This window comes from Passer domesticus, chromosome 25, assembly GCF_036417665.1.
Source record: "Passer domesticus isolate bPasDom1 chromosome 25, bPasDom1.hap1, whole genome shotgun sequence".
Taxonomy (NCBI): domain Eukaryota; kingdom Metazoa; phylum Chordata; class Aves; order Passeriformes; family Passeridae; genus Passer; species Passer domesticus.
The window spans coordinates 5,741,151-5,759,457 of record NC_087498.1 but is presented as its reverse complement, the minus strand read 5'-3'; the positions used below and the strand labels follow the sequence as shown (position 1 = coordinate 5,759,457).

General features: G+C 51.2%; 1 long non-coding RNA gene across 1 annotated transcript; it reads left to right on the top strand.

The window, feature by feature from the left end:
- Positions 1 to 3,364: 3,364 nt before the first annotated feature.
- On the top strand, positions 3,365 to 17,933 carry LOC135286185 (uncharacterized). Its single transcript, XR_010350644.1, has 3 exons — positions 3,365 to 3,649; positions 4,937 to 5,182; positions 17,542 to 17,933. It is a non-coding gene; the product is annotated as an uncharacterized LOC135286185 (long non-coding RNA).
- Positions 17,934 to 18,307: the final 374 nt, after the last annotated feature.

Sequence of the window (18,307 nt, the reverse complement as noted above, 5' to 3'; positions counted from 1 at the left end):
TTTTTCCCCCTACATAATTTGAATAAGACTCTGCTTAACTCAACAGCTGGAGGGATATGGCTTTCCCCTCACATTTCAGAAAGAGAAGATGGTTTTGTATAACTGAAAAAAACCAAAACAAGCAGCCTGGTGTACGGAGCAGAGCACTCCTTTTCCCTGAACACCTTTCCCTGGCTCTGGAAATGCTGCCCTGGTTTGGTGCAAGGATCTGGAATTCAGAGCAGGAAATGCTGCCCTGGTTTGGTGCAAGGATCTGGAATTCAGAGCAGGAAATGCTGCCCTGCCTTGGTGCAAGGATTTGGAGTCAAACTCCTCCAGGAATCCCTGCTCAGCCTCCTCCTCACCCCTGGACCTGCAAACCCACCCAGCAAAGCTCCCTGAGCTCCTCCAGCACCTCTTTGCACCCCAGGAACCCCCTGGACGTGGTTTAGAGGGAAACTCCCGTGGTGCTGCTGGGCTGGGGTGATCCCAGAGGGCTTTTCCAGCCCTAAAGAATTCCAGCATCCTGATTGTGGCCGGGGTGTTCAGCCCAAACCTCTCCCCTGGTCCCTCATCCCACGTTTCAAGGGCAAATCTCCACCAGATCGTTCCACAGGGTGCAGGTGCCCTGATCCAGACTGATCCTGGCACCCTGGAATGGCTTTTTGGGGCATTCCAGGATTTCCTGGCACCACACTGGCAACCCCAGCTCTCAGTGGAGACAAATGGATTTTATCCTCCCGGGCCAGAGGTGCTAAATGGGGATTTCTGGGGCGCTCTGGGTTTTCTTGCTGCCCTCCTCACCCTGAGGCACAGAGCCCTGCTGCCTCCCTGATCATATGCAAGTTGAAATGAAAGTCAGGTTTGATTCAAGTTTCCTTAAATCTCACTTCTTACTGCTCCTCTGGGCACGATATTGAAACTGCAGAAACTCTTCCTCGTTTAAGGAGTTAATGAGAGTCATTTTAAACCCTTGGAACACACTCAGGCCTCACCTGATCTTCACAAATGATTTTCCAAGGTCTCCCAAGCAGCAGATTTCAGCAGAGGTTTTCCCTGCACTCCTTACCTTGGCATTCCTGCATTTTGTTGTGCTCTGTGCGAATTCACAGCTCCCAGAGTTCACCAGGTCCTTGGGAAGGCCCCTCCTGCCTTCCCTGAGCCTCATTAACGATTGTTAATTGGATCTGGCATTCTTCTAGTGGAGGTCAATAGCAATGACTCGGTTTAATTTTGCATTCCTTCATGCCCATTCCTGTGTTTTTCCCCACGAAGGCCAAGCCTGCCCTGTTCTCCTGAAGCCCCTGACAGCCCCAGCAGCTGCTGGTTCCAGATTAAGCCTTTTCCACGTTCCAGAAGCTTCTCCCAGGATCCAGATGTTCCAAGCCTGGCTGCAAGCAGGCAGCAGCTGGGCTGGAGCTCCCAAAGCTGCTCCCTGGTGCTGTCCAGTTCCTTCCTTTATTGCAACATCACCCCCAAACAGTGTAAACACCTCAGGAGAGAAAATCCCAAAACCCAGACACGAAGTGTGAGAGATTTTTCATTTGCTTCTACACCAAGTCCCACTTGCAAGTGCTCACAACTATCAGCAACCTGGGGCAATCTTCGTTTAATTTAATTAATTAATTAATCCAGCACTGTAAAAGTCTGAAGGAAAAGGGAGAAATGGTTCTGAGCGAGAGGCTCTGGCAGTTTGTGAGTTATGGCACAGAAGCTTTTCCCAGGCTGCGCTTTCCAGGCAGAGGGAGGGGAGCCCTGCAGTCACAGAATCAGGCTCTGCCCCAGTGTGGCAGCCCCTGACGTGTCCCTGGGCACAGAAATCAGAGCCACGGCCACCCAAGGGCTGGCCCAGAGCTGCCAGAGCTCCCTGCAGGGTGGGGCAGGGACAGCAGGGACAGCAGGGACAGGGGAGCTCTGTCCCTGCCCTGGGCTCCATCAGGGAATCTCCTCCCTCCTCCTCCTCCCTGGGACTCCCAGCCAGGCAGGGGAGAGGAAAAATCAGCATTTTACACCTCAAGGACAGGAGACACCTCCCCTGGCCCTGCAGGACTCGGGGGTCCCAGGCTGGGCTCAGACCCTGAACCAAAGCTGGGTTTAGCAGGGCCTGGCCTGAGCAGAAATCTGACCCTCGGCAGGGTCCTGATGAGATGTGCAGAGCTCCCTCCTGGGCTCAGCCCTGGCGTGTGCACAAGGAGCCTTCCCCACCACGCTTGGGGTTTCCATTTCCAGTCATTCCGAGGGCTTGGGAAGTGTCAGCAGCGGAACTGAGAGTGCAAATGATTTCCACCCGGGTTTGTGTGAGGCTCCCAGCCAGGCTGGGTGTCCCTCGTGTGTTTATGGGCTGTCTGAGGCGCTGGCTCAGAGCACAGGGGTCAGCAGCCATCATTTCCTTGACCTGTGAATCGCTAAACTCCTCTCGCTCCTGACTGCCTCACGCTGCTTCCAAAAATTCAAAAGGTTTCATCCGAAATCCTTAGCAGGGCAAGAAGGAAATTTATCCCCAGGGGAGGAAAGGCAGCAAAGGAGAAAATAAACTCTCAGATTAAATTCTGAAATTGCTTTATTAACACTTTTTTCTGTTTAAAGCTTAGCTCCCCTGTGAACATACACATCCTGAAACCTTTCTCTTTCTTAATAGCACTCTCATTTAAAGCCCAATAAAAAGATGTTGAGGGGAGAATGAAAGTGTCTCTAATTTCCCCTTAACCTCTCACGAAATTGCCATGGAAACCACAAATGCCATATTTCAGTGGCCATTCAGCATCCTCATGGCCACAGCAGTATTGGCCACTGCAGGAGCTGCATTGCAGGCAGGCTGCTCCCAAAAAACTTCCTTGGAAGGATCCTGGGGTGGAGCCTGGTCCCCCAGAGGGGCAGGGGGACACGCTGGTCCCCGGGTGTCCCCAGGGGTCACAACTGCAGCTCTGGCTGGGTTTTATTTCCTGCCAGAGGGGAGGGATGGACACTGGGATGATGGAAAGTGGGGCTGGGTGGGTTTGGGTTTTAGGTGCCTTCCTCTCGGGATCTCCTCTGGTCGGGGTGACCCCGAGATGTACTAAAAGTCTCTTTTCCCCAACCCAGCTGTCGAAGAAGGAGTCAGAAGTCATTGGCTGTCGTTCTCAAGGCTGTTTATTATTTCTTATCTAAAACATATTCTGTCTGGCCTGCCGAGGTCTGTTCAGAAGGTCAGTCTGAATCCACGGGGCTGGTGTTGTCTTTTATACTGCAAACTACATATTCAATATTTACAGTTGTGTTCCAATACCTATCACCTGTGTTAGTGACTTTCTACTCTACACCAATCCCTCTCCCTTTCCCAGGTTCCCACTCCCTTTCCCAGGTTCCCACTCCCTTTCCCAGGTTCCCTCTCCCCTCCCCTGCCCAGGCTCTCCCCAGCTCGCTGGGGGCTGCAGCTGGCCTCTGTTCAGGCAGATTTTCCTTGCAGGTTTTGGCATCCCCAGGGCAGAGCTCCCCGGGGCTTTTCCCCGTCTCTGCTGGGATGCCTGGGAACAGCCCTGGAGAAACAAGGGAATGTTCCTTGGCAAATATCAGCTGCCAGGGGGTTTCAGAGGCTTACACCCACCAGACACCCCTGGCTCTGAGTTACAGCCTTGACTGCAGCTTTCTGACCAGTCCGTGACATCCTAAAAACACACCTGGAGGATTTTGGGTGAGTGTGAGCACAGTCCCTGTCCCTCAGGGCTGGGAACAGGTCACGTGCAGCTCTGCTCACGTGCTGTCCCCAAAATGTTCTCCCCCTGTGCTCTGCACTCCCTCCTCCTCCTTTAATTTCAGCTCCGTGTCGAGGATTTTCCCCTCTGTGATATATTAATTTCAAATATTGACTCACCAGATTCTGTGATTGATAGAACTCAAACATATTAGTCTTATTACATCCTATATACTTTAATTAACTTCAGCAGGTGATGTTAATCAACTTGAAGGCTGAAATGTGGAGCAGCTAAATAAATGAAAGGGAGATGGGAAAATATCTCCTGCGTTATCTGCCAGTGTGGATGGCTCCTGCTCCCAAGCCAGGCACATTTAGAAGGGTTTTATTTGAACTCAAACCTGTGTGGGGGACATTTGATAGCAGCTCCTTCATTTCAGTTAAAAGAGATGTTCAGACCCTACAGTATTTTGATCAGGGCAAGAAAAACATTGGAAGGAAATATTATTTAAAACAGTGATGTTTCAAAGGAGCATCCAAGCTGCAGGAATTCAGAGCAGGCTCGTGTGGAGACCTTTCTGGAAGCTTCATGCACCAAAATTCAGCATTTCATGGGAAAGGCAGAGCCATGGACCCCAGTGAGCTTTGGATGGGAGGGAGCTGAAAGCTCACCCAGTGCCACCCTGCCATGGCAGGGACACCTTCCCCTGGCCCAGGGCTGGGCACTGCCAGGGGTCCAGGGGCAGCCTCAGCACCCCTGGAATGGGGCTGATCTCCTCAGGAGCCTGGGGTGTAACTCCCAAACCCATTCACAAGGGCATAAGGAATTAAACATAAAGAATTAAACCCAAGGTGTAATTCCCAATCCTGTGGTGTAATTCCCAATCCCGTGGTTTAATTCCCAATCCCATGGTGTAATTCCCAATCCCGTGGTTTAATTCCCAATCCTGTGGTGTAATTCCCAATCCCGTGGTTTAATTCCCAATCCCGTGGTTTAATTCCCAATCCCGTGGTGTAATTCCCAATCCCGTGGTGTAACTTCCAATCCCATGATGTAATTCCCAATCCTGTGGTTTAATTCCCAATCCTGTGGTTTCATTCCCAGTCCATTTGATTCAGAAAGTGATTCTATTTTTTGAATATTAATTTATGGAACAAAGGCTGCCTTTTCCTATGAGTATTGAGAGCATCTGGCACCAATTATGAGTCAGGCTTCAAAGTGCTTAAATACTATCAATGCAAACCAAAACTGCCAAAAATCTTATTTTTTCCCCTCTTTCTCTGCAGCTGGGTGAAATTCTGCCATCTTGTTATCAGCAATGACCTTGCCTTTGACTTTGGGATTTACCTGACAGGAATTTCGTGGTGTGAACCCAAAGTCTGATATCCCTTGACAGCTCCACGTGAAATATCCAGCTCTGCACGTAAAGCACATGCCCACCCTTCTCCTGCTCACTTTGCCTGGCACCATTGGGGGCTGCCAGGATTCCAGCCAGCTTTCGCTTCACACCCGAAGACAAAACCATTCCCCAGGTTTGGCCAAACTTTTTTTGTTGTTTCTTAATCTTGAGAATCAATGGAACACAATTGATTTTTACCAGCATAAATCATAAGTGGCTCTGAGAGCTCGGGGAGTGCATTCAGTCTTGGTAATGAGACTGGAAGATCTCCTCTTTGTTTTGCTCCATGAGCTGTTTGTCATGTTCGAGAGGCTGCTGTGAATGACTCACTTCACTTTGAAGAGAGATTTATTTTTATAAACCATTATTCCTTCCCTCCCAAAGGCACAGAGGCGTTTCCCCCACACCCACACCGTGCGGCAGGAGGAGTTCCATTCCTCACCCTGTGCCCTGTGCCCAGCCCTGCCTGGGCACACCTGGGAGGTGGGATGGCAATTCCTGGTGGAGCTGCGGGCTGGGCACGGCCCTGGGGAGGGGGATGGATCATCCCACCCGGGCAGCAGCAGGAACACGGCCAGGGGAATGTCCTTCCTGTCCTGGGCAGAGCCGAGCGTGTTCCACCTGGGCATGGCACTGCGGGTGTCAGTGGGGATGGCACTGCCCTCTCACCTGGGGATGTCACCATCCTTCCACTTGGGGATGGCACTGCCCTCTCACCTGGGGATGGCACCATCCTTCCACTTGGGGATGGCACTGCCCATCCTGGGTGATGCCACCTGGGTGACATCATTGGTGATGTCACTGCCCACCCACCTGGGGATGGCACTGCTGATGTCACCTGGGTGACGTCACTGATGATGTCACTGCCCATTCACTTGAGTGATGTCACTGTTCATCCACCTGGGTGATGTCATTGGTGATGTCACTGCTAAGTCACTGCCCATCCACATGGGTGACATCACTGATGATGTCACTGCTGGTGTCACCTGAGTGATGTCATTATTCATCTAAATGGGTGATGTCATTGGTGATGTCACCGATGATGTCACTGTTCATTCATCTGGATGACATCACTGCTGATGTGACTGCTGATGTCACTGTCCATTCACCTGCGTGACATCACCTCTGATGTCACTGCTGATGACACCACCCATTTTGGGTGATGTCACTGCTGATGTCACTGCCCATCCTGGGTGATGTCACTGCTGATGTCACTGCTGATGTCACTGCTGATGTCACTGCCCTCTCACCTGGCTGCTGTCACTGCCCCCGTTCCTGGCAGGACTTTTGTCACACTGGGAGCTGCAGGCTCTTCTTTTGAAATCCAGTGCCAGAAAAAGCAATATCCACCCTGCCTGGGCTCTCCTTCCTGACAGTGACTTATAACTGATGTTTCACAAAATATGCAAAACTTCCTGCAATGTCTCCAGCCTGTCAGCAATACATGCAAGAAAATTGCTTCCTGACCTCCATCATTTCATAACCTGAAGCATGAGGGCTCCTAATCTCAGCAACTGTGTGTGCTCCTGGAGCTGCAGATCCTCATCTCATTATTATGGACAGATTGGATGCCAAACAGTTATGGCTTCATTTAAATGTCCATTCTAATCTTTACTCTTTACTTCCTCCCTAGTTTTTATTGAAGTAAACAATCTATTTGCAAAATGAAATGCTTAAAATAGGAGGGTGGGTTTTTTTCCTTCTGTGGGGAAATTCAGGCCTGGAATTATTTACATTAGCTGGTCAGAAATGGGTGGCTGTTTTACTGGAGAAGTTAAAAGCTTTTGAGACAGTTTTGTTCCTGCAGAACATAAATATGAGAACAGAGATGGTTTGTTTTAATGCTCTGCTGACACAAACTGATGTTCTTATGGCTCTGTGCTAATGGGGAGCTTGTTAGAGGTGTACATTTAATTTTAGCTGCCTGTTTGCTTGGGGCTTTATGTTTGTCTCCACGCCACACATCATCCACAGCCCCGTCCCAGCTTTGGGCGATTCCTGGCAGCTTTCTCCACCTTCCTGCCTGCTCCACACCTTCCTGGGGGCCACAGCCCCCCTCCCCTCCTGCTGCCAGCTCAGGTGCTCCCTGCCAGGGCTCCAGCTCCTGCTCCACCTTGATTTCTGTGTGGCTCTGATCAATATTTATGTCCATTAATGTTGTTTCCACTCTCTAAGTAAGACACAAACCTTCAGCCAGCTCCCACTTTAGTTCACCTCTCAGGGAACCTTTACTTGGTGTTGGTTGAATGTTGAGCAAACCATGGGAATTTTGGGCCAGCGGAGCTGAATAAATCTCCCCCCAGACCTTCCTCCTTTCCATTTTTCTAATCAGGACTGTTGTCATCTGCTCTGACAGATTATTAATGCTACACACAGGCACGTAATAGAGATTGTGTTTTTCCATTCAGGGATTTTTGTCCTGATAAACAGCCTGGCAGAGACAAGTTACCCCAGTCCCTGCACGAATGGTGGGAGTTTAAACGCAGCCAAATCCTTGAGAGCCACTGGCCCTGGGCCAGGAGCCCTCTGTCATCACTCTTGGCTCCTCCTCTGCAATCCATCACCACTGACCCATCACCCTGGCAGCTACCAGAAGAAATCTGGCATCTGGTGCCTGTTTTTATCCCAGCTCAGGTTCTGGTTTCTTTATCTCCCTGTCTGGCTCAAAGCTGCTCAAGCAAAGAAGGATCTCTCTGTTGAATTCAACAAGCTTCATATTTGGCTTTTTTCCCTCAGATATATCCTCGTCTTGGTTATTTTTCATGTTCCTTTGTGTGAGGAAATAGGAATTACCCTTCCCTGTGTTTCCTCTATCTCTTTGCTTCGTCTCTTCCGTATGTTGTTTTTCCTGATTATCATTTCTAGCTCCTTATCTCAGATATTCCTCCTCCTCAGCATTCCTCAGCCCACGAGGAGAGGGCTGCCAGGGGATGAGATGTGGAGCCTTTCCCAGGTAACCCAGCTCAGCGAGGAGCACAGGGCGCACAAATCCAGGATTTGGGTGGTGTGGAGCAGGGCTCCCGACCCCACAGAGACACTTGGGGGATGCTTCAGGTTCTGAGAGGGGAATGTGGAATTCCACAGGACACGAGGGCCTGGCAGGGCTCGGCGTGGGCAGCAGCAGGCTCTCTGGAGACCGACTGTGCCCCTGCAGAGAGGGTAAAATGCCATGGAGCGTGGGAAGTGCAGTGGGAAGGTCTGGTCTGGCTGCTCAGGGTCAGAGCCCCTGCTGCTCCTTCCTTGGGGCTGCCGCTTCCCACCAGGGCTAAAACCACGGGAGAACCCGGATTTTGAGAGCTGTTGTGCTGCAGAGGCTCTGAGGGGGAGCAGAGAGGCTCCAGCACCAGCCCCTGGACAGAGCCCGTGAGCACCAAGCCCCAGGGCTGCTCTCTGCCGAGGCACAGGAGCTGCTGCTGCTGCTGCTGTAAATTATTCATTCCTTTGCCAGAGTTTGTTTGGGTTTTATTTAGTTTGACATGGTCTGGAAGTTGGAGTAATTTTCTAACTCACTGAATGATCCTTTTTTACTCTCCTAAGCACCTTTCCTGTCTCATGAAAACAATTTCCAATCAAGACTACAAAGCAGCTGCTCGTAGCGATGGACTTCATTCCCCGTGCACACCAGGCACAGCTCTGGATGTATTTCATTTGAATACATTTGCATGGGGAGGCCAGGGCTGAACCAAACCCCTTCCTCTGCAAAAGCCACGAAAAGGAAAGCACCAGGGTAAAGCCTCCTGTGCAGAACGGGCTGGGGAGGCCAATTCTGCCTCTCCTCCTTGCCCTTCCTTTGTCTGAACGCAGAGGAATTGCAGGGAAGGGTCTGAGGGAATTTTGGGGCAGCTTTTGCTGATCCCAAGCCCTGCTGGGTGTGCAGAGCTGCCGAGGGAAGGGCCCTGCTGGCAGTGACAGACGGGCACGGCCCTGCCCGGCCAGCCTGGCACAGAGAGGAAGGATGGCACTTGGCTCGGCGAGGCATCCATTAATTACAGCGTGCCCACTGGAGAATGAATTCATTAATTACAGCGTGCCCACTGGAGAATGAACCTGGCCTGGCTTTGTTCTGCTGCCAGGGGATGGGGAGAGCTCAGGAGCAGGGCTGGAGCCCAGGTGAGGCTGGAGCAGCAGAGCTCCCTGGTCCTCATTTCAAGGTCTCTGCAGGGAGAGCAGGGAGCCTGTTCCTGGTGGGGAGCAGGGATCACTCACTGAAGGTCCTTCATGGAGGGAATCACTGCCCAGAACCCCAGGGAGTCACTGCCCAAAATCCCCAGAGAATCACTACCCAAAATCCCCTCCCAAATCCCCAGGGAATCTGCTGGAGTTCTGCTTCTCACATCCATCTGATTTTCCTCAGCTTCACAGGAAGGGTGAGAGGGGAGGAAAAGTCAACAGCCACTCTTGAACAAGAATTCCAAATGATTCTGGCCTCAAAAATCTGTAAATTAATGAAAAATCACCTGGACTGAGATGGAGTTCAGAGGTTTTGCATCAGCCATTGGCATTCCTTTTCCAAAGCTGCATTGAGATACTCTCAATGAAAATTTATTTAAATGGTGCCAGAAGAATTATTCCTAGCAGCAGCATGTACCCCCAACCACAGGGGAAGAACAACACCAGAAATCAGCAGGATAATCCAAACAGGTCCTGAAGGGCTCAGAGCATTCCCTGCTGGAAGGGGAGCCTTCCTTCTGCTCGGGGGAAAGGAACTGAGGTTTTCAGCAGCAGCAGCAGAGCAGCAGAGCTCTGACCTGCAGCTGCAGTCCAGTTCCTCCCTGAAACCACCACATGTTCCAGCCCTTTGCACTCCCTGATCCATGGACTTTCAGGGGGTCAGCTCCATGACCCTTAAACTCGGGAGAGATCCGGTACTGGGGCTTTAATCTGCCTAAAACTGGCCAAGTCTGAAACGCTGAGGCCAAATTGAAATGCAGCTAATCTAATATGTATTGATTTTTTCCCCTTTTTTTGTAGCAGAGCTTGTCTAGGAAGTGCAGGGTTTCTAGAAATGGCTGAGGCCAAATCCACTTACTCTGTGGTTTGTTAGGAAACATCAGTGATGGCTTTGCTGCCATTTCAGCACCATTTTATTTCTGGAAGTTTAGAGACAGCAAGAGTGGTTTAAATCCAAGTTAAAAGTAACACTGGAGGATTTCAAGCCACTGCTTGCTCAGGTCTGCTCATCTTTCCTTATCTTGCTGGAGAAAATAAATTTAGGGAGCTGAAGTCACCTGGATTTTAGCTCCCCTGAAAATCAAGCAGCTGTTTTACCCCTGCAGGGACGTTCCTGTGGAATGAAGGTGTGCATTAATTGCACAAATTAATGCACAAATCTCTGCTGCTTCACCCAGGCAAGGTTTGATCCAGACCATGAACTCCCTGCCTGCTTCCCAAGCCCACCCACAAATCCTGCCCAGGGATATCCTCAGGAAGAAGAATCCTTCCAATAAATCCCATTTCTGCACAGGAAGATAAAACCCCTGGGAATATTCCACAGCCTGTTCCTGTGAGAGGTGAAATTCCCCGGGGTGGGAAGAGCAGCTCTCACATTTAATTAATCTCCTCTCAGAGAGGTTCTGGTTGTGCCCCCTCTGTGGGCACTGCCAGGTCCCTCTGCTGGGATTTGCCCTTGCTGGCATTAATGGGGCACTTCAGGGGACTCTGTTTCCCCTGGCAATCATCCCCTCAATAAACCCCTGCCCAGGGTGTCACGTCTGCCTGGAAGGTGAAATTCCTCTTCTGCAGAAGAAAAAGCAAGGACAGGCTTGGCCCCTCCAGAGTGATTTTTAATTATTTCCAGATCTTCTGGATCATTAGGAAGATGAAAGATGGCATTGGTTAAGATGCAGGGCGCACTGAGAGGATGTAATTGATTTTTGCATGCATTTAACTGATGGTTCATGAAATGGGGTCTGGCTGGAGCAGCACAGCCCCGAGAGCAGCCCGAGCAGGGAAGGTCCAGGCTCAGCACGAGAGAGCCCTGGCTCTGCCCTGCAGGGATTCATCCCTGACACCCCTCAGAGTCATCCCTGCTATTGCTGCTCCTGCTCCGGGGTCAGGCTGCAGGAATCTGTCCCTCGTCTGTCCCCCAGGGAGTGTTTGGGGGTTCTGAGGACGGGATCTGACAGGCAGCCCCAAATCCTGAGCTCTCCCTGCTCCCCCACGAGCTGGGCCAGGCCTGCAGAGCTTCACTCTCTCATTTCAGGGGTTTGTATTGATTGCTTGAAGAATTATACACTCACTCACTCAGGGCACGGGAAAATCAGAGCAAACTTCTCCCAAACACTCATATCCCAAAGGACTGGGCAGGATTGATTTTCACACGTTTGGCTTTTAGGCTGCTCACATCTCAATCCAGACAATTTTCTTGCCAGAGAGTCCACTACAGTCCACTTAATTGTATTTTCTAACCAAGCTGGAAGAGATTTGTTGGCTTTACTGTCCAAAGAAGACACAAATCTTTTCTTCCAATTTTTTTTCCTCGAGTCCATAATAACGTGAGTGAATTTCTAACCCTAAAAGCAATAAAATATCAAATTGTTCAGTGCAACACCACAGGGGAAAGATTAGTTCATGGAGGAATGTAAAGACTTGGAAAGAAGGACCTGGCTGTATATTTTTAATTATTTTCTTTATTGGGTAGCAATTACTCCAAGTGTAACTTTCCATTTTGGCCAGGACAGTGGGTGAGCTCTGGTTCTGAACTCCACGTAATCACTCACAAAACAAACCCAGAATGGGCTTTCAGGAAGAATTCCTCTCTATATTTCCTTTGGCTCCAATTTAATAGTTGGAAATATTGCGTGTCTACCAGGCTGGGTATTCCAGGGCCATCTTGTAAACTGGGGTAAGAACTCAGCCTTGGAATTCCTGACCAAGTTTGCTGGATTATTTAAGAATACAGATGTGGAACTCCTGTCCAAGATCGTTGGATTATTCAAGGCTCAGATGCTATAAAAGAATCGGTTAAAATATGTTGGTTTTATTTGCCAGCTGCAAATTCAGAGCTTCAGTTACAGTGAAACTTTTTTCAATACTTTTATGTTCTATTTATTTATTTGTTGATTTATTTAAACAGCACAACCAAAATTCCTTTTGCTCAGAATATTTTGCTGGCCATGCTCCATGCTAGACCTTCCCTAAATTTTCCTAAGTGACAAAAAAATCCCATTTAATGTCCCCAAACCCTCAATCCAGCAGCACCAGCAGTGAAGTTTCAGCCCAGTCTGTCTCTAAACAGGGAAGGGAAGGAGAAGTGAAGAGCTCTGAGCAAACAGGGCTTGACCCTTGAGTGCAGCCCAGGGGCTGGAACCACAATTCCTGCCATCCCTGCTCATCCCACCAGCAAAACCAGCAAATAACCTGCCCGTGGTGCCTGGGAACTTCATCCTCTGCAGCATCCCTGTAATGGAATGCTTTTAGAGAGGGGCCATAAAAATGAATTGAAAACTGCTTTTTGTGCTGCTGCAGCTGGCAGAGCCAGCTCTTGCAACAGTGGCTGTAGGAAGATGGAGATGATTCCCCACTGCTGCTCACATCCCTTAATTTTTAAGCGAGAGTTTTAGCTGGTATAAATTAATTCTACCCCTTTCCTACTAAATTTCCTTGCATTTTCTGCCCTGCTGCTGTAACCCCAGTGAATCCAGGAAGGGGCACAGCCCATGGACAGAAAGAGCACGACCCTGCTTGAAACCACTTTGCAAATTGAGCCTCCAGTCTTCAAATTTCCCTTTGGAAGCTCATAACGAGTAAAATATGGGATGTAGCCCAAGGAAACTGCAGCAGCACCACCAAATCCTCGCCACTTCCTTCACTGAGCAGCTGCATTGTGATTTATTTTCCTTGCTTCGTGCTCGATGGTTCTGGTGATAATCTGAATTTGTGTCCTTGGCTGAATTCTCAGCTAAAAAAGGTTTTTGCCAGTGAAGGGAGCTGCTCGTGGCTGCAGTGCAGGGCTCTGCTGGAGGATTCCCTGGCTGGTGGCACCCAGCAGCCCTGGGCAGGGAGGGACACAGCTGCCACCAAGCCACCAGTGAGCAGGGAGGGGTGCTGCTGTCCTCCAGGTCCGCAGGGGAGCAGAAGCTGGAAGGTGACCTTGGCACCATGGCTCTCTGACAGAAAGGAGGTGCAGATGGGATTTTGGGAAGAAACCCTTCCCTGGGAGGGTGGGCAGCCCTGGCACAGGTGCCCAGAGCAGCAGGGGCTGCCCCTGCATCCCTGGAAGGTGCCAAGGCCAGGCTGGGCAGGGTCCCTGGTGCTGCAGACAGAGCTGGGGCAGGAGGAGGATGCTGGGTTTGAGGCACAGGGATGCTGTCCAAGGACAAAGCAGCCTGACCTAAATTCCTCCATGAGATGGCAGGGCCTGCAGTAATGAATTCTGTCTTATCTGCGTGATGGGGTTATGATTTGCAGACATCAAAATCCGTAATTCAGTGAATGCTGCTCTGAACCGGGCAGGGCGGCAAAATAAATAAATAAAATTTGTCAATGCAGAATAATGTGCTTGCACGTGGTTAGCAAGAGCCAGGCAAGTGGATATCACAGCCAAGAATAATGTCAGGTTTTGGAATCAGATAAATTGCAAATAACAATGCAGAAAGCAACTGAAGCTTGAGGAATATCCACAGCCTGGCTGGGATGAGGTGCCTGCAAAAAGCCTTTGTTTGGAAGGCAGAAATAGAGACCAATAAGACAGAGGGTAAAAAAAATGGGGAGGGAACAGCAGGGCCATAAAGCTGTGATCAAGTGCAGGAGAGATGATAAAAGGCCACGGGCAGCCCAGGAAAAATATTAAGAAGCAATAAAATGCGGCATCAGTGGAGATAAGATGATAATTTGTTATTCTCAGCAGAGCCATTTGTGCACCGAGGCCCTGCCTGGACTCAGAGCTGAGCTCTGCCTGGCACCTGGGGAGAGCTTTGTGCCTGGGGAGAGGTTTGCACCTTGGGCACAGCTTTGCACCTGGGCAGAGGTTTCCATCCTGGGCAGAGATTTCCCCCTGGGCAGAGATTTTTACCTTGGGCAGAGATTTCCCCCTGGGCAGAGATTTCCATCCTGGGCAGAGGTTTCCATCCTGGGCAGAGATTTCCCCCTGGGCAGAGATTTTTACCTTGGGCAGAGATTTTTGCCTTGGGCAGAGAGTTCCCCCTGGGCAGAGGTTTCCACTCTGGGCAGTGATTTCCCCCTGGGCAGAGCAGCAGGAGCCCCCTGAGCTGGCAGTGAGAGTTTTTTGAGTGTTCAGGTGGGAACTGGGTCCTGGCACAGCTCCAGCCTGACCCTGGCAGGGCTCAGAGGGGTTCCACACTCCTGACTTTGGCCCAAAGGAGAACCAGACCCACTTTTCCCAGGGCTCAGCAGGGATCTGGGGATGACGTGCTCCAGGACAGAGGGTCAGAGACCAGCGCTGACCCTCTCGGGTGAAGGCAGCACATCCCACACCAGCCCTGGAGCCAGGAAAGGATCTGGAGGGGTTTGGGGTGCCAGCTGCTGTGGGCACACCCTCTTTCCTCCCTGGGCACAGCTTCTCCTGCCTCCAGGTCTCAGGATGAAGCTCAGCCACCTCCACACATGAACATCCAAGGCACTTTTGGCTCAGAATAAATGAGAATGTGGCTGGGCTGGGCTGGGCTGGGCCGGGCTGGGCTGGGCCGGGCTGGGCTGGGCTGGGCTGGGCCGGGCTGGGCTGACCTTTAGAGGAGTGAGGAGGATTGAACCCTGAGCAGAGTCACAGGAACAGAGGGGAAATCCCTGCTCCCCACAGGGCACAGCTGCCCTGGGATGTGGAGCCAGCCTGGGGGATGCAGGAACCCGGGCTGGAGAGCCTGGAGGAGCCTCTGGAACCGGGGGGAGCTGCACGGAGCAATCTGCCAGCTCCATCTCTGCATCCCGAAATGGCACAGACATTGTTCAGCACTTTTCAAAGATGCTGATAACAATGACACACATCCCTGGCACTTATTAAGCTGATGGCTTTTAAACATTAAATCCCAGCTATAATTAAATTAACTGAAATTGGTTTTATTTATTAAAAAAAAAAGGATTCTAAGCACTCCCCAGTAGCGTTTGAAAGGTGAGGGAATTGCCTGCAGGCCCAAATAAGCATTGCTGCAGATTGCAGCCAGGACTAATTCAATAGCTAATGACTGGAGTTGCAGTCAGGGGGGCACAGGGGACAGGGGGACGAGGGAGGAGGGACAAACTTCATCACTGGGGAGGGCTCGGGTGCTGCTCTTCCTGGAAAGGGATTCTGGGCTGTCCTCTTGCCAAGCCACCGTCCCCTCTGCAGGAATTCCTCCTGAAAAGCACGGAACATTTCTGTCCAGGCTTTGAAGAGCTGATTAAAGCCTGCTCTGTTTTGGAGCAATTGAAGATATACTTGTTCATTTAATAGATGGCTTCCTCTGGCTGCAGGATTCGCCCTTGTTAGGCACATCATTCCAAAATGATCTATTGTGGCTGAAAAAACAATCCCCAGACATCTGGATGGGTGCTAATAACTGTGAGCAGCAAGGCTTTGATTTCTCTGTACTTCATTAGTCGCAGGCAGCAGTCCTGCCCTAATGAGGGCTTGTTCCTCCTGTCAGGACGTGGCTCAGGGGGAGCTGTGCAGCAGCAGGAGGCTCCTATCCTCCTCTCCTGCTCTCCTCCCACTCTCAGAATTCCTGTCCTGGCCGGGTGTTGGAGCCTCTGTGGTGGGGAGGGCAGGCAGGACAGGCAGAGGGACAGACACACAGACAGGCAAGGCCATGCCAGACCCCAGCCCGGTTCCAGCCCAGGCTGGAGTGGTTTTGTTTCCCAGTCAAAGTCAGGAGTGTGGAAAGCTTGGAAGTCTCAGCCCATCCCATCTGCCTCAGAGCCCTGAGGGACAGCTCCCCCAAATTCATGCCCAAGGGGCATCCTGAGCCCACAGTGGCTCTGTGGGGCAGGGATCCACTGGGATGTGCCCAGCCTGGCTCTCCAGGCCCTGTGTCCACCCCCATCCCACGTCCTTCTGCTGCCCTGGCTCTGAACAGCATCAGAGGATTCTTGATATAAAATTATCTGTGCCAAGGGCTCAAGTCCTTCACTTGTACAGAGCTGATTTATTGCATTCCTTGGCAGTCTTGGAGCTGTTCAGTGCTGCCTCTCAGCCCTGTTTGTGCATTTTAAAACAGGGAGGGAGGCACTTTGCTAATCCTCTGTGCAGCCTGGTGAGAACTTCCAGCTCCCCTTGGAAACAGCAGCTCCGTGTTCTGCTTGGAGCTCCCCAGGAAACGATGATGATTCCCTTTGAAACCCAAAGAGCTCTAAATTCCAGGTGTACCCGGCTCTCCCCGCTCCTGGCTGCTGCAGAGGTGACCTTGGGCAGGGCTGGGAGGTGTGGGAATGCAGCTTCTCCTCCCGGGGGATGGAACCAGCCTGGCTGCTCTCGGGGCTCTCCAGAGCAGTGTCAGGAGCAGGGGAAGCACAGGGAACGGGCTGAGGCTCAGAGTCAGTCAGAGCTGAAAGCTTCCACTGACATTTGGCCTTGATTGGGAGCTTCAGAGGAGGGACTCAGAAAGCACAGGGAGAAAGGACAGGGAGAAAGGACATGGAGAAAGGACAGGACACCTTCAGTCCTTTTTCAAGCAGGATAAAAACGCCTCCAGGACACCATTAGGGAAGGAGCTATTGATGATAAAGGCCAATAAAGCTGTGGCTGAATCCTTGCTTGGCTCAGGGCTCCTGAGCCAGGAGAACGAAGGGAGCTGGGGTGTTTGAAGTGCTCTGCCCCACGGGGAAGGGCTGGGTTCCTGTGGGGTGGGGATGGAGAGCCCAGCCCCACGTCCCTGCCTGGGAAAAGGGGTAAATCCTGTGGGGAGGGGGGGTTCTGACCACCCCCAGCACGTCCAGGGAGTCATCATCACTCCTGGCACTTCCAACCCACTTAACAACGGAGACAAAAGTTCAGCCAGGCACATTAACCCTTAATTAATAATCCTGATGCTTAACTCCACTCCTGGTCCCCATTAAGCTTCTGCTGACAGTGATGGAGCAGCAGGACCCTCGCTGGAGCTGGGGCCTGGGCAGTGCTGGGGCTGGCAGATGCATTTTTGGGGTGTCACCTCCTTCAGCAGCGCCCTAAAGTCAGTTTATTGTTTGAAGTCAGTTTTACTCAGTGGTTTCTCTTCAGGCTGTATTTCCTGGTTCCCATACTGAGGTCACACAGACACCAGCTGCCCCAAACCCTCTCTGGAGGCCAAGGCTGCCTCACCCCTCGTGCTGCAGGGATTCCTGTGATCCTCCCAGGGGAAAGGAGAAGGTCTCTGCCAGCCAGATAAAACCTCTGCAAGGGGAGAAGCAGAAAGCCCTGTGCTCAGAAAGGGTCATGGTGGAACCCTCTCATCACTAGAGGGACAGCAAAAAAGGAAAGATCTTGAAAAATGACATCTGTGCAGCATTCAGAAATAACACAGTACACAAATTGTAGGTGAACAATGTCATCATTGATGTGGCTCATTGCTTTTGGATTTTTAGGTGCTCTGGAGTGTAACAGGATCCCCTGGCTGTGACAAAAAAGGAGCATTTCCTCTTGCAAAGGCTCCAGCTGTTCCTGCCATATCCCTCTGCATCAGGACAACACACTGTGTTCTTGAAAGCAGCGCAGTCAGGTTGAGCCAAGGCTTGTCATCCAGCTGGAATTCAGCTGGAATTCAGCTCCCTGCTCCTCAGCTGCAGTCCTGGGCCGAGAGAGGAAGGAGAAGAAGAATATTCCAATGTCTGAGTGAGGCTGGGGCTCAGGAGGGCCGGGACAGCCCAGCTCCAGCCCAGGGTCCCGTTTGGGAGCTGCTCCCTGGCAGAGGAGGCTGCTGCCAGTTAAGATTTGCCATCACAGCCTCGGCACAAGTGGGATCTCAGCTGCACTCAGGCCCTGTGCAGGGTTTTTGGGACAGACCTTTCCCACTTCTCACTCCCTGGCAAGCTGGCAGGGCTCTGCTGCCCTGGGCAGGGCAGGATTTGGCTGGAGGTTCCCTGGGCGGGCACAGGCAGCTGCAGTTCCTGGTGCAGAACCAGCAGAACTCATCCCCACAGTCTCCTCCTCTGCTCTCAGCAGACACAGCTCCTCAGAACCTTGAATTGCAAATGCAAATCCCCAGCAAAGCTGCATTTCCATGCTGCAGCTTTCATCTTTTACGTAACTCTCACTTTCTGTCCCCTAAGAAACTCCTGGGCTCTTCCGTGCACTAACAGCAGAGAAAATCAAGGCAACAATAAAGGAAAGGCTTTGTTGTCTCTAAGAAGA